This window comes from Coregonus clupeaformis, unplaced genomic scaffold (genome assembly GCF_020615455.1).
Source record: "Coregonus clupeaformis isolate EN_2021a unplaced genomic scaffold, ASM2061545v1 scaf0584, whole genome shotgun sequence".
In the NCBI taxonomy this organism is placed as follows: domain Eukaryota; kingdom Metazoa; phylum Chordata; class Actinopteri; order Salmoniformes; family Salmonidae; genus Coregonus; species Coregonus clupeaformis.
Window position 1 is genome coordinate 56,181 of NW_025534039.1, and position 7,503 is coordinate 63,683.

Sequence of the window (7,503 nt, forward strand, 5' to 3'; positions counted from 1 at the left end):
GACAACACCACCCTCTGGATAGCCCTGCAGTTGCGGGCGGTGCAGTTGCCATACCAGGCGGTGATACAGCCCGACAGGATGCTCTCAATTGTTCATCTGTAAAAGTTTGTGAGTGTCTTAGGGGCCAAGCCAAATTTCTTCCGCCTCCTGAGGTTGAAGAGGCGCTGTTGCGCCTTCTTCACCACACTGTCTGTGTGGGTGGACCATTTCAGATTGTCAGTTATATGTACGCAGAGGAACTTGAAGCTTTTCACCTTCTCCACTGCGGTCCCGTCGATGTGGATAGGGGCGTGCTCCCTCTGCTGTTTCCTGAAGCCCACGATCAGCTCCTTCGTTTTATTGACGTTGAGGGAGAGGTTATTTTCCTGGCACCACTCCGCCAGGGCCCTCACCTACTCCATGTAGGCTGTCTCGTCATTGTTGGTAATCAGGCCTAATTTCCTACCTTCACCACCTGGGGGCGGCCCGTCAGGAAGTCCAGGACCCAGTTGCACAGGGCGGGGTTCAGACCCAGGGCCCCAAGCTTAATGACGAGCTTGGCGGATACTATGGTGTTGAAGGCTGAGCTATAGTCAATGAACAGCATTCTTACATAGGTATTCCTCTTGTCCAGATGGGATAGGGCAGTGTGCAGTGCGATGGCATCGTCTGTGGATCTATTGGGACGGTATGCAAATTGAAGTGGGTCTAGGGTGTCAGGTAAGGTAGAGATGATATGATCTTTAACTAGCCTCTAAAAGCACTTCATGATGACAGAAGTGAGTGCTACGGGGTGATAGTCATTGAGTTCAGTTACCTTTGCTTTCTTGGGTACAGGAACAATGGTGGACATCTTGAAGCAAGTGGGGACAGCAGACTGGGATATGGAGAGATTGAATATGTCCGTAAACACTCTAGCCAGCTGGTCTGCGCATGCTCTGAGGACGCGGCTAGGGATGCCGTCTGGGCCGGCAGCCTTGCGAGGATTAACGCGCTTAAATGTTTTACTCACGTCGGCCACGGAGAACGAGAGCCCACAGTCCTTGGGAGCGGGCCGCGGCCGTGGCACTGTGTTATCCTCAAAACGGGCGAAGAAGGTGTTTAGCTTGTCCGGGACTGTGGTTTGTACCTATTTATTTGGTTTGCCATTCTATAATTTTTCATGGAATTGTAGTGGTTATTAAATATAATTTATTTAGAATTTATCAGAATACATTTTCCAGAAATAGTTTTACCAGCTATCTTTATTCTCAAATTGAAAAAACTGAGGGAGTGCCACTCCTCCACACTCTGGCGGCACTACATCCCTGACCGCTAGCTGAGGCTGTTATCTCCAGCCACATATGGACACCTCCGACTGGCTGTTGAAAGGAAAGTAGTGGGCGTGTGGAAAGAAGTGGGTGTGTCGAAAGGAAAGTAGTGGGCGTGTGGAAAGAAGTAGGTGTGTCGAAAGTGCTCTGCTATACAGTGGGGGAAAAAAGTATTTAGTCAGCCACCAATTGTGCAAGTTCTCCCACTTAAAAAGATGAGAGAGGCCTGTAATTTTCATCATAGGTACACGTCAACTATGACAGACAAAATGAGAGAAAAAAATTCCAGAAAATCACATTGTAGGATTTTTAATGAATTTATTTGCAAATTATGGTGGAAAATAAGTATTTGGTCAATAACAAAAGTTTCTCAATACTTTGTTATATACCCTTTGTTGGCAATGACACAGGTCAAACGTTTTCTGTAAGTCTTCACAAGGTTTTCATACACTGTTGCTGTTATTTTGGCCCATTCCTCCATGCAGATCTCCTCTAGAGCAGTGATGTTTTGGGGCTGTCGCTGGGCAACACGGACTTTCAACTCCCTCCAAAGATTTTCTATGGGGTTGAGATCTGGAGACTGGCTAGGCCACTCCAGGACCTTGAAATGCTTCTTACGAAGCCACTCCTTCGTTGCCCGGGTGGTGTGTTTGGGATCATTGTCATGCTGAAAGACCCAGCCACGTTTCATCTTCAATGCCCTTGCTGATGGAAGGAGGTTTTCACTCAAAATCTCACGATACATGGCCCCATTCATTCTTTCCTTTACACGGATCAGTCGTCCTGGTCCCTTTGCAGAAAAACAGCCCCAAAGCATGATGTTTCCACCCCCATGCTTCACAGTAGGTATGGTGTTCTTTGGATGCAACTCAGCATTCTTTGTCCTCCAAACACGACGAGGTGAGTTTTTACCAAAAAGTTATATTTTGGTTTCATCTGACCATATGACATTCTCCCAATCCTCTTCTGGATCATCCAAATGCACTCTAGCAAACTTCAGACGGGCCTGGACATGTACTGGCTTAAGCAGGGGGACACGCCTGGCACTGCAGGATTTGAGTCCCTGGCGGCGTAGTGTGTTACTGATGGTAGGCTTTGTTACTTTGGTCCCAGCTCTCTACAGGTCATTCACTAGGTCCCCCCGTGTGGTTCTGGGATTTTTGCTCACCGTTCTTGTGATCATTTTGACCCCACGGGGTGAGATCTTGCGTGGAGCCCCAGATCGAGGGAGATTATCAGTGGTCTTGTATGTCTTCCATTTCCTAATAATTGCTCCCACAGTTGATTTCTTCAAACCAAGCTGCTTACCTATTGCAGATTCAGTCTTCCCAGCCTAATGCAGGTCTACAATTTTGTTTCTGGTGTCCTTTGACAGCTCTTTAGTCTTGGCCATAGTGGAGTTTGGAGTGTGACTGTTTGAGGTTGTGGACAGGTGTCTTTTATACTGATAACAAGTTCAAACAGGTGCCATTAATACAGGTAACGAGTGGAGGACAGAGGAGCCTCTTAAAGAAGAAGTTACTGGTCTGTGAGAGCCAGAAATCTTGCTTGTTTGTAGGTGACCAAATACTTATTTTCCACCATAATTTGCAAATAAATTCATAAAAAATCCTACAATGTGATTTTCTGGATTTCTTTTCTCAATTTGTCTGTCATAGTTGACGTGTACCTATGATGAAAATTACAGGCCTCTCTCATCTTTTTAAGTGGGAGAACTTGCACAATTGGTGGCTGACTAAATACTTTTTTTCCCCCACTGTAGGTTAGACGGTTTTGATTGGCCTGTTTTTTTCCTTCCGTTTCCTACCACGCAACTACCGTACATTGAGCTACAGTATGTTAGCACATGTTGTATACAAAAATAAAGTTAAACATCACACACAATGTATAAACAAACCTATTACAATTGGAGCAGGCCAACCCTGCTGGAGGTCTGCTAGGTGTGCATGGTTCTGTTTCAGCTCAACAATAACAAACCTGATTCAATTTATCAAACCTACTGAGTTGATAATCAAGTGGGCTATTGCTGGAGTGGAACATGTAGTCTGCTCACCCAGTAGATCAGGGATCAGTGGAGCAAGGTTGGCCACCGCTGGTATGAAGTTTTTTTTGTTCACCTGAAATTATACGTTAGTAATAATAACTTACTTGTTACTACTCAATCATCTAGGGCGGCAGGTAGCCTAGCGATTAGGAGCTGGTTATAAAAAGGTCACTGGTTCGAATCCCCAAGCCGACTAGGTGAAAAATCTGTCGGTGTCCTTGAGCAAGGCACTTAACACTAATTGCTCTGGATAAGAGTGTCTGCTAAATTACTAAAATTTAAAAAGGTAAATCTATTGTTGTTTAGACTATACTGTCTAATCTTTACATATGAGTTAGCTTATTTGTGCATTTTGTAGTGATGAAGTGTTGATTCTTTGAAGTGAAGTGTTTAAACTTGTTTTAATTCTTAAACTATTATTCAAAATGAACTAGTGTCAATGTTGATTAATCCCATATCACAATCCTGCAATAAAGAAGGGAAGGGGTTCTGTCTCTAATGTGTCTGGTGTATTTTCAAATGAACATTTCCTTTTTGTCTAGTTGTAAGATCTCCAATCTGTTTTATTTGATTGTCACTCTCTCGCAGTATATCAGCTATCTGAATCCATTTAGCAGCTTATCATACGGCATGCATCGCCAGTGCAGCCATAGGCCTTCAGTATGATGGCATTACTGGCCTTATGGGCATCTGTCATCTGAAGCAGAGAATAGCTAAACTCACACATTGTTTACATGTTGAGCTATATGTTCTCAACTTAAAATGATACCAGTCGACAATGAGGCAAACCATATACCAGATTTTGTCAATGCCATTTAAGTGCTAAGATATAAAATTGTTTAGATACAGAATAAAAATAAGGAGATGACAATTAGGCTACAGGTATCATATGAGGTTCATTTTATTTTATTCATTTTAGCAATGTTGCTTGCAGTTGTTCCCATAGTAGATAGTTCAGGGGTATTCAACTCTTACCCTATGAGGTCCGGAGCATGCTGGTTTTCTGTTCTACCTGATAATTAATTGCATCCACCTGGTGTCCCAGGTCTAAATCAGTCCCTGATTAAAGGGGAACAATTTTAAAAAGCAGTGGAACTGGCTTCGAGGTCCTGAGTTGAGTTTGAGGGAGATAGACAGTACATGGTTGCTCTATTTAGGTCTAAAACTGACCCTGGATAAGCTAAATGCTGGGCTCACAGCTAACCTTTAAGTCAATAATATGCTGTTTTAATTACAATTTTGTTGGCTTTATAATCGTGAGAGAATTATACTTTGAAATGCGGAGTAAAGCACCAGTTAAAGGAGTCATAGCCGGGGTGTCGATGGAGGTAGATACTGAATACTTCAAGAGAATCCAAGATGTGGTTGGTGCCCGTCCCCTGAACCACATGGGGAAAAGGAAGAAACTCTGTCGGTTCTTTTGTTTTTTGATAAAGAGCACATTCCTATGCATGTAAAGTTAGGTTACGTAAAGTATGCAGTAAGAGCATTTGTCCATACGCCACTACAATGCAATAACTGTAAAGGATTTGGCCATGTCGAAAATGTTTGCAGACGGAAGGAGTATATTGAAGATCGGAGTGAAGAAGGTCAGTGTTGCAACGGTGGTGGGGATCATGATCGAGAGTTCTTGGAGTGCCCTGTAAGGGTGAAGGAGGTCAAGGTGGCAAAAGTAAGGGTGGCTCTCCTACGCGAAGGCAAGGAAAATAATTGAGACAGCAAGTGATGCTAGTGTTGATGATATGGTAGTGAATGTTTGTCAACCAAGAGAACCGGACACGCTTTGTGTGAATAAGGTGGACTTTGTGGCGTTTATTCAGTGTATTGCAACAGTTATTAATTTGACTGTTAAAAAATGGGACATCATTGTGGCTGCAGCAGAAACGTTTTTGGGCCTGAAATAATTCACAGCGGATGACCTTCAAGGGGTACTGGCGGCGGAAAAGGTACCGTCCTCCCAGGCTCCTGAGCCTGTGTAGGGATCAGATTGTCCTTTGTGAAGATGTAGCTTGAAAGTGGGTGAAAGTGTTGCGGTCAGATGAGACCAAAATCGAGCTCTTTGGCATCAACTCAACTCGCCGTGTTTGGAGGGGGAGGAATGCTGCCTATGACCCCAAGAACACCATCCCCACCGTCAAACATGGAGGTGGAAACATTATGCTTTGGGGGTGTTTTTCTGCTAAGGGGACAGGACAACTTCACCGCATCAAAGGGACGATGGACGGCGCCATATACCGTCAAATCTTGGGTGAGAACCTCCTTCCCTCAGCCAGGGCATTGAAAATGGGTTGTGGATGGGTATTCCAGCATGACAATGACCCAAAACACATGGCCAAGGCAACAAAGGAGTGGCTCAAGAAGAAGCACATTAAGGTCCTGGAGTGGCCTAGCCAGTCTCCAGACCTTAATCCCATAGAAAATCTGTGGAGGGAGCTGAAGGTTCGAGTTGCCAAACGTCAGGCTCGAAACCTTAATGACTTGGAGAAGATCTGCAAAGAGGAGTGGGACAAAATCCCTCCTGAGATGTGTGCAAACCTGGTGGCCAACTACAAGAAACATCTGTCCTCTGTGATTGCCAACAAGGGTTTTGCCACCAAGTACTAAGTCATGTTTTGCAGAGGGGTCAAATACTTATTTCCCTCATTAAAATGCAAATCAATTGATAACATTTTTGACATGCGTTTTCTGGATTTTGTTGTTGTTATTCTGTCTCTCACTGTTCAAATAAACCTACCATTAAAATTATAGACTGATCATGTCTTTGTCAGTGGGCAAACGTACAAAATCAGCAGGGGATCAAATACTTTTTCGCCTCACTGTATATATTTTATAATAAGATCATCTTTAAGAACTAACAATCACCTAAATAAAAGCTAGACAGTCAGGGAGAATCTAAAATTCCCAAAAACTATGCATTCAGGAGTATTTTTGTCATCGCATTGATTTTTGTATAATGTTTGAGACACTCAGATAGCATAAGTCCCTCAAACTCAACGCTGGACCTCGAAGCCAGTTACACTGCATTTTTTCTATTGTTCCCCTCTTATCAGGGACTGATGTAGATGTGGGAAACCAGTAGGGTGCAATTAATTATCATGTCGAACAGAAAACCAGCAGGCTCCGGACCTCGTAGCATAAGAGTTGAATACTCCTTGAATAAATGTGTCATTGCGGCCAACAGGAGGGCCTCTAACATTTTTGGTTAATTGGCCACACCCATGGCCATGCCCCCCAGTCACACCCACCACCAAAGCCCCATTTTGATCCAGAAAAAACCCTGACATGGAGTGTTTACCCATCCCCACTACGTTTGAGTCCTATACTGTAGTTACAGAATGACTTCATTGTTGTTAAACCCATCATGGTGGACATAAATATGATGTGCGTATAAAACAAGTCAGCTATGATAGGACTTCAGACAAACCTAACCAAACTATTTTGACATGTACAGTAGGTGTTTGTTAGTGTGTGGGTATGTGTAGGTATATTTAGTAAGTGTATATTGGTCATAAAGCGCTGTCGGGAGTATGCAGAATAGAGTGAGATCAGATGTGATGTATACAAAAGAGAGTCAATAAAAGTCTTAGAATGAATAGTCAAATGTTTTGTTTATTTGTGGTCCTCTGTAGCTCAGCTGGTAGAGCACGGCGCTTGTAACGCCAAGGTAGTGGGTTCGATCCCCGGGACCACCCATACACAAAAAATAAATAATGTATGCACGCATGACTGTAAGTCGCTTTGGATAAAAGCGTCTGCTAAATGGCTTATTATTATTATTATTATTAAACAAGCAAGTTTTAAATTCACCAGATGAAAACACCACACACGTCTCAATAAAGTATCTGCATGAACTTGATCAACTGCATTCATTTTCTCATTAAGTGTCTTGGGGAAAAATGTAAGTATTTGAATGAAAGTAATGAAATAGTTATTTGTGAACATCATATAATCTACACAGTACAAACACAATATGTAACATACTTTTTAGGCTATATACAGGGCCTTCAGAAAGTATTCATACCCCTTGACTTATTCCACATTTTGATGTGTTACAGTCCAAATTCAAAATTGATTAAATATTTATTTTTTCTCACCCATCTAAATACTATGTAAGTAAGCATTTCACTGTAATGTCTACACCTGTTGTATTCGGCACATGTGGCAAATCAA